The sequence below is a fragment of the Spermophilus citellus genome (genome assembly GCF_964194105.1).
Source record: "Spermophilus citellus genome assembly, chromosome: 17".
NCBI classification, from domain to species: domain Eukaryota; kingdom Metazoa; phylum Chordata; class Mammalia; order Rodentia; family Sciuridae; genus Spermophilus; species Spermophilus citellus.
In genome coordinates this window covers 54,703,524-54,710,517 of record NC_138199.1, presented here as the reverse complement: position 1 = coordinate 54,710,517, position 6,994 = coordinate 54,703,524, and the positions used below count along the sequence as shown (strand labels likewise).

Below are 6,994 nucleotides of genomic sequence, written 5' to 3'. Positions count from 1 at the left end.
TGGATTAAAAGAGTTTTAAGGTACAATCAACCAATCATAATGTGTGCTTCTTATTTGGATCTTCATTTAATCAATCTGTAAAAAAAAAAATGCTCTTTGGCAAAACAAAAACAAAAACAAAAACAAAAACAAAAAATAAAACCCACTGACTGAATATGTGATAAAGTTGCCCACGGTGGGGGCTTTTGCCAACTCCCTTCCTTGCCCAGGCCTTGGTCTTCCCATCTATGAAAGGAAGAAAGGGTCTGTGAGGATGTCTTTTCATTCTGGCCTCCTTTTTACTTTGTCTTCCCACTTGAGCCCAGGAGCCTTAATTTGGTAGCTGTAACAACCCAATCAGTGTCTACTGGGAATAAAATGGCCCAGAGAGGGCATGGTGGGCACCAGCCCAGGGCCCTTGGCTTTGGCAGAATCCAGACTAGGAGGGGACACTTTCCTGGAGCACTTGGCCTGGAGCATCAAACTGCATGATCTCAGGGGGACTGTTCCAAAGTTGAGGAAGGAAGGAGAGAATCGGCTGGAGGACTCACCCACCCATGGACTATGGGCCAGTTAACAGCTCACCAGGATGCTCAAATTTGTTCTGATACCCAAGGGGCATTCCCTGGGCCTGCATCCTAGCCTGGTCTGGTCTTATTAGGTTAAGCTGCTTTTCACAAATTCCTTTTTTAAAAAAAAAATTTTTTTAAGAGAGAGAATTTTTTAATATTTATTTATTTTAATTCTCGGCGGACACAACATCTTTGTTTGTATGTGGTGCTGAGGATCGAACCCGGGCCACACGCATGCCAGGCAAGCGCGCTACCGCTTGAGCCACATCCCCAGCCCTCACAAATTCCTGTGAGCACAAATGAACAATATCACTACATAGCTGCATGTCACCTGTCCCTTAACTCCTTGTTGCTGGCCTTGGCCCACCTGCCTTTCAATTATTATCACTGTAAAAGTATCAACCTTAGCATGGAACCTCACACATTGTAAATGTTCAACACAAACAGGGGCAAGGGGGTGGAAAGGGGAACCTCCTTCCTGGACCATCACAGGCTCTTAACCTTCTCTTGAAGCATTACAGGCTTTATCTTCAGAAGGCTAAACTAGAACCTCCACCATCTGCGACCAACACCAACCAGTTTAACACATGAACCAAAGAACTGAGAAGGACCATTCCATTTAAGTGTGTACTATATTGTAGTAGCTAAGCTGACAAATCAGTGTAAAACCTGGATTCAAATTCTCCTGAAGCCTCCTACTAGCTCTATTTGAGTGAGTTACTTAACCTCCGTGCAGCTTATTTGACAAGAGCACTGTGAAGGTAAAATGACTCCCTGTGTCCAGCACTGGTGTCCAGTGTTAGCAAGTGCTTTCATTGGAAGGCCTCCATTGCCGATCCGCCATCATCTCCCCTGCCCCCACTAAATTTTCTCTCCTTTCTCCTTCCCTTTTAAAAATGAATTTTAGGTTGCAGCATCTGATCCTGGAAATTGCCCTGCTTCACAATCGTGGGTTTCAGGTCAACTGAGGAGTCTTGCCAAAGGCACCTGGAGAATCACAACCCCCTGGTGCCATCTCCAACTGCTCCCTGCCGGCCCTGTGGGTAACAGACCCAGGGCTATGAGGGCTACCCCACTGGAGCACAGGGAGGTCTCCTGGTGCTGAGGGATTAATATGGTGGAATCAGGACCAAAGAGACGATGGTTCAAATTCCAGCTCTACTAAGAGTAAAGGGGGTGTTTAACCACCACCTCCAAAGTTAGGGAGCCCAGAGGAACGAATTTTAAAATTTGAAGCCCTGCAGCCCCTGCTTCCTGTACAAGGACCACTTCTGCCCTCTAGCAGTCTCTCAGTGAATTGCACAGCAGATATCAATCCAAAGATAGGGCACGGGGAGGAGCTTGTTCCCACTTCTCAATCTACCTGATGCTGGGTTCTCAACTCTGCCCAACCCTTAACTTCCTTTTCACAAGATTCATTTTGTGTAACAATACTAATTTTTAAATATTTTAAGTACCTTTTCTGAGGTGTTGATACACAGTAAACTGCATAACTTACAGAGTACAATTTGATAACTTGGGACAGATAGACATGCCTGGAATTATTATCAAAATCAAGATAGTGAACATATCCATTTCTTCCCAAGTTTCCTTTTGCTCCTTGATGACCCCCTCCTTTCCCTTCCTACTTCCCCAATTCCCAAGTACCTACAGCTCTGCTCTCTGTCATTATAGATCAGTTTACACATTCTAGTTTTGTTCAAATGGAATCATATAGATTGTGTTAGCTTTTTCTGACAAGAACAAGTACCTGAGACATGAATGAAATATCATTTTCTAATAGTGCTGAGATTATCATTTCTGCATGTTTTTGTGCTCCTATTCATGATTTGAAGGTACTAAAAAAATTAGTATAGTTTTGCCTCAGTTGTAAACGTAAGCTGAGGAAAACTTTGTAACATTAAATAAATTACACATTATTCTTCTTTTTCCCTTTCCCTTTTTGGTACTGAGGATCGAACCCAGAGGTGCTTTCCCACTGAGCTACATCACCAGCTTTTTTTCATTTTTTGAGATAGGGTCTCACTAAGTTGTTGAGGCTGGTCTCGAACTCGTGATCCTCCTGCCTCAGCCTTCCGAGTTGCTGGGATTACAGGCATGCCTGCTGTGCCCAGCTTATGGAATAGTTTTAATATTGATGAATTACATATATCTTCATTTTATTGCTTATCCCAACACAGTCAGCTCATAAAAGAGCACTCAGACATGTGCAATAAAAACTAAATCCATGCTGGGGGGTATAGCTCAGTGGCAGAGCACTTTCCTAGCACATGTGAAGCACTAGGTTCGATCCTCAGCACTGCATAAAAATAAATAAAATGAAGTTATTAAAAAAACCTAAATCCAGTCATCTGACATTTTGCTAACTATGTCATTTGCAAACAGCTTGATACACAATTACAATTTGTATCCTTTTAAAGATCCCTTCAGAATCCATCAGGGTATGAACATTGAATATATTTTATTTATTGGTCCCTTAGTTTGATGTATAACTTGTAAATATTTAGACAGATGGCCTGGGGCCTGCATTTGTCCTTTTACCCCAGGCTGCACATCCAGAATTGATCTTTGTGTGCCAGCTTGGATTTTCCACTTCTCTGAAGGTATAGGACTCCACCCAGGGCTCATGTATGTCACAGATGCTGGGCCTTGGGGTGGGGTGGGGCCCTCTGGTCCCTCTTCAAGTGCTGACATCATCACTCCCAAGATTTTAAGCTGCAGAGAGGCCTGACAGCAGATAGCCTGGGCCCTATGAGTTGTCCCTCTTGATAGGGGATCTAATTTTACAAGGATAAATTTATCTGGGTCATCTGAGGCACCTGCAGAATTCTGACCATAAACAGTACCTCATAAAATGATACCCATCTTCCCCAGGGTTCTGCCTCCGCCTTGCTTCCCCTGACTTCCTACCCCAGGATAAAGGGGCTGCTGCCCTGCTGAGAAGGGAAGTGAGTGTTACAGTCTAGGGGTGCTGAGCCCATTGTCTCCACTCAGCAAAGAACTGAAGAACAGGACACAGAGATAGCAAGCGAGCAGCAGGTTTATTGCAAAAGTGACCATAGGGGACTTCTCCAGAGAAGGGGTCCCGGAACTAGGAGTCTGGTGGGGAAGTTTTGGCCTATTCTTTTTATGGTCTCTGGAACTTCCTCCTTTCCATATCCCTTCCATGTTCATACTCTCCTCACTATTACTGATTGGTGCCGTCTCTGTCCACGCATCTATTTTCTTTTTTTTTTTTTTATCCCCCCGCTTAGGGACACAAGTACAGAAATATCTGTCTGCTTGGGTCCCCCGCTTGTGTCCACAAGCAGTTAGTTGACCAGGAAGTTTTTGTTTTATTTATTTATTTTTGGTACTGGGGATTGAACCCAGGGTGCTTAACCACCAAGCCACATCCCCAGCCCTTTTTTATATTTTATTTAAAGACAGTGTCTCCCCAAGTTGCTAAGTGCCTCACTAATCTGCTGAGGTCCTTTTGCCTTTTGCCCCAGACTGCACAACAGAAGTGATCTTTTTGGCTTTGAACTCGCCGTCCTCCTACCTGAGCCTCCCGAGTTGCTGGGATCACAGGCATGCGGGAAGTTGACCTCATTAGAAGACCCTCTCCATGCTCTTTTGTTTTGGCCCTGACCCTGACTTCCTCACTCACCATCTTGCCCTGGCTGCCTTTGCCCTTCCCCCTATGGGGAGCACTAGGAAGATGGCCACTGAGAAGCCCACGTTACTCTACATAAATCCTAACATTCTGTTCTAAGAGTCAGGAAATCCCTTTACTGAGCAGAGGCTTGGTTTACCGGCCCTGTTACCCATCCAGTCAAAGGATTCTACAGATCCTGAAGCAGCCAAAGTTGGTTGTACTTTACATGCTTACCTCATTCTATCCAAATTCCATGCCAGTTTTCCATTCAAAACTGTTTGTGATTCCCACTTTACAAATGAGGAAGCTGAGGACCAAAGGGAGAACTGAACCTGAGGTGATGGGATGCTTATTATCCCATCGACTTGTGAAGCTGAGGCAGGAGGATGGCTTGAGCTCAGGAGTTTGAGGCCAGCCTGGAGTGACATAGTGAGACATCATCTCTGAAAGAAGAATGGCATTGAATGCAACTTGTGGCTTGAAGGCTCAGGTCTAACCCTTCAGTAGTATGCAGGGATACCAGTCTGACCAAAGGCCAAGTGTAAACTCCTCACCTCAGAGGTGATCCAGGAGACGTGACAAGGCCCAGGACTCTGCCCCTTACCTCCTCCTTGTTACTCTAATATTTCTGGAATCTCCACCTAAAGAAATATTAGGTTCTAAGAAATAAGAGTTTCCCTCATTAGACAGGATTTTACCTTGATTCTGGGCTGCCTCTTTTGGTATTTCTTTTCCCTGGAAACCCTGAAAACTTTGGGGGAACCACCATCTACCCTGACTAGGAAGAATGGTAATGGACAGGCCCAAATAGTGGCCCTCCTGCTTCTCCTTCCCACAGCACCAGCTACGCCCAATCTCTAGTAGTCATTATAAGAGCGTCTAAAAGAACCCTGGGAGGGAGTTCTAATCTGGATGAGTTCAAGCCCAGGTGGCAGATCCTGTGCAAGGAAGGCCAGAATCTGCATCCGTCTTTGTGATTGTCCTCTGTACTCTTAACAAATGTTCTCTTTCCCCCTGACAGATCTGCTGGAACCGGACCTCATCTCGAGCATCAACTGTGCAAAAAAGATTATATCTGGACAAAGGGGGATGAGGAACTGGTGAGGAGAGAATAATGGGCAGGACCCCAAGAAGGAGGAGTGGCAGAGAAAGAGGCCATGGGAGAGGCTCCTGGGGGCACTTTCTTGTAGAAGTCTAGAGAAATGTGGGATAGTGATCTGGCTTGGAAATCTGAGAAGACTTGGGTTTGGTCCATTCTCTGATATTATACTAAACAAAACTATTTTGATTGCAGTAACAGAAAACAACTTGAGCTAGCTGAGGGAAATTTATTCTGATAGGAGAAGGTGTCTCACTGAGCCCACTGAAAGGGTGCAAGCTAGACCTCAGAAAGAGAATGCAATTAGGACTGGAAACTGCCAGAAGCTTTCCATGGCAGGTTTCTGTGTCTGTTGGTGCGTTCACTTCACTAATCTCTATGTAGACCTGCTTCCTCTGCCCCCATCCACAAGCCTATCAAAGTTCCAAGTTTATGAGCTGAAGTCATAAGCAATTAGAAGGAGTGGCTAGGCTCAGTCCTAGTCCAAGTTCTACGACAGAGAATCTGATTGGTTCAGTTTGGACCATGGATGTTCTTCCTTGGTCCAATCAGCTATAGGCATAGGAAGATTTAAGCAATACAACATAGCTTCCAACAGGTAGGAGCTGCTCAGTTGGGTAGACATCCTGAAAGCTTCCAGCTCCTCAATGGTAGACGTTCACTAACCTTTTCTGTGCTTCAAACTGGGCATGTAAATGGTTGCCCCTGCAAGGTTTCTGAGTTCCTTACAGACTCAAACACCTTAAAAAATGAGACATTGATGAGTATCCAGGCTGATCCTTTCTGAAAGAGTCAATGGTTACACGTGGGATTTTCTTTTCTTTTTCTTTTCTTTTTTTCCTTCCTTTTCAAGTAATTCTTAGTCTTGTAAAACAGTACTGTCCATTTTTGGAGGGAGATGAGGATTTGAAAATATAGAAGCATTCTGAATGAGGAAAGAGGGAAAGGACAAGAGAGGAGGGAAATTCAAAGGAAGAATTAAAGAAGCCTGGAAAACAAGCTAGAGAGCAAGTAATGAAGAGAATTCTTGCTGTTGCTCTGCAGGGAGACTCACCAGGAACTGGGACAGGTGAACTGCTGCTAAGTGGGAAGCAGGACCTATGTATTTTTTTTCTCCACAGGTTAGAATGGAGGTTGCACTGTGCAGGCCGGCCTCTCTCCCACTGGATGACAGGATGCCACCTGAGATGAGACAGGGTGCAGGCACTCTGTGGAGTCATTCCAAAATTCCTGTCCTTATTCTGGGATTCCTTCACTTCTTCCTCTTTTCTCCACTTTATTTTCTTCCCTTCCCACTCACAAATAAAATGAAGAAACCCAGGGATAAATGATTTTCTTAGACTTCCTCCGTGCACCCACCCAGGCCCAGTATCCTTGCTCCTGACTTTGATTTGCAAACCAAAAGGACGACTTCTAGGGTTTTTAAAATGTACTAAGGTTTTCCCTGGGCAAGAAATATGTTAGTTTATTTATATTCACACACACACACACACACACACACACACACACACACACACATTTGGGTTCTTACTACAGTAGGAGTGTACCAGATTCTGGAAGAAGGAAGACATAACTATTGTCCTTTGGGTGTTCATAATTGAGGCAGAGAAGCAGAAATATCCACAAACTTACAATGGACAATGGAGTGGGTAATAAAATCTACAATTATTGGTTTAAAAGAGTACCAAGTTTTGTGTAATTCCCCCA

At 44.4% G+C, this 6,994-nt stretch overlaps 1 long non-coding RNA gene across 1 annotated transcript; it reads left to right on the top strand.

Moving 5' to 3' along the window:
- The first annotated feature begins 5,207 nt into the window (after nt 1–5,207).
- Nucleotides 5,208–6,615, top strand: LOC308636626. The gene is made up of 2 exons (XR_014019456.1): nt 5,208–5,288; nt 6,409–6,615. It is a non-coding gene; the product is annotated as an uncharacterized lncRNA (long non-coding RNA).
- The last annotated feature ends 379 nt before the right edge of the window (nt 6,616–6,994 follow it).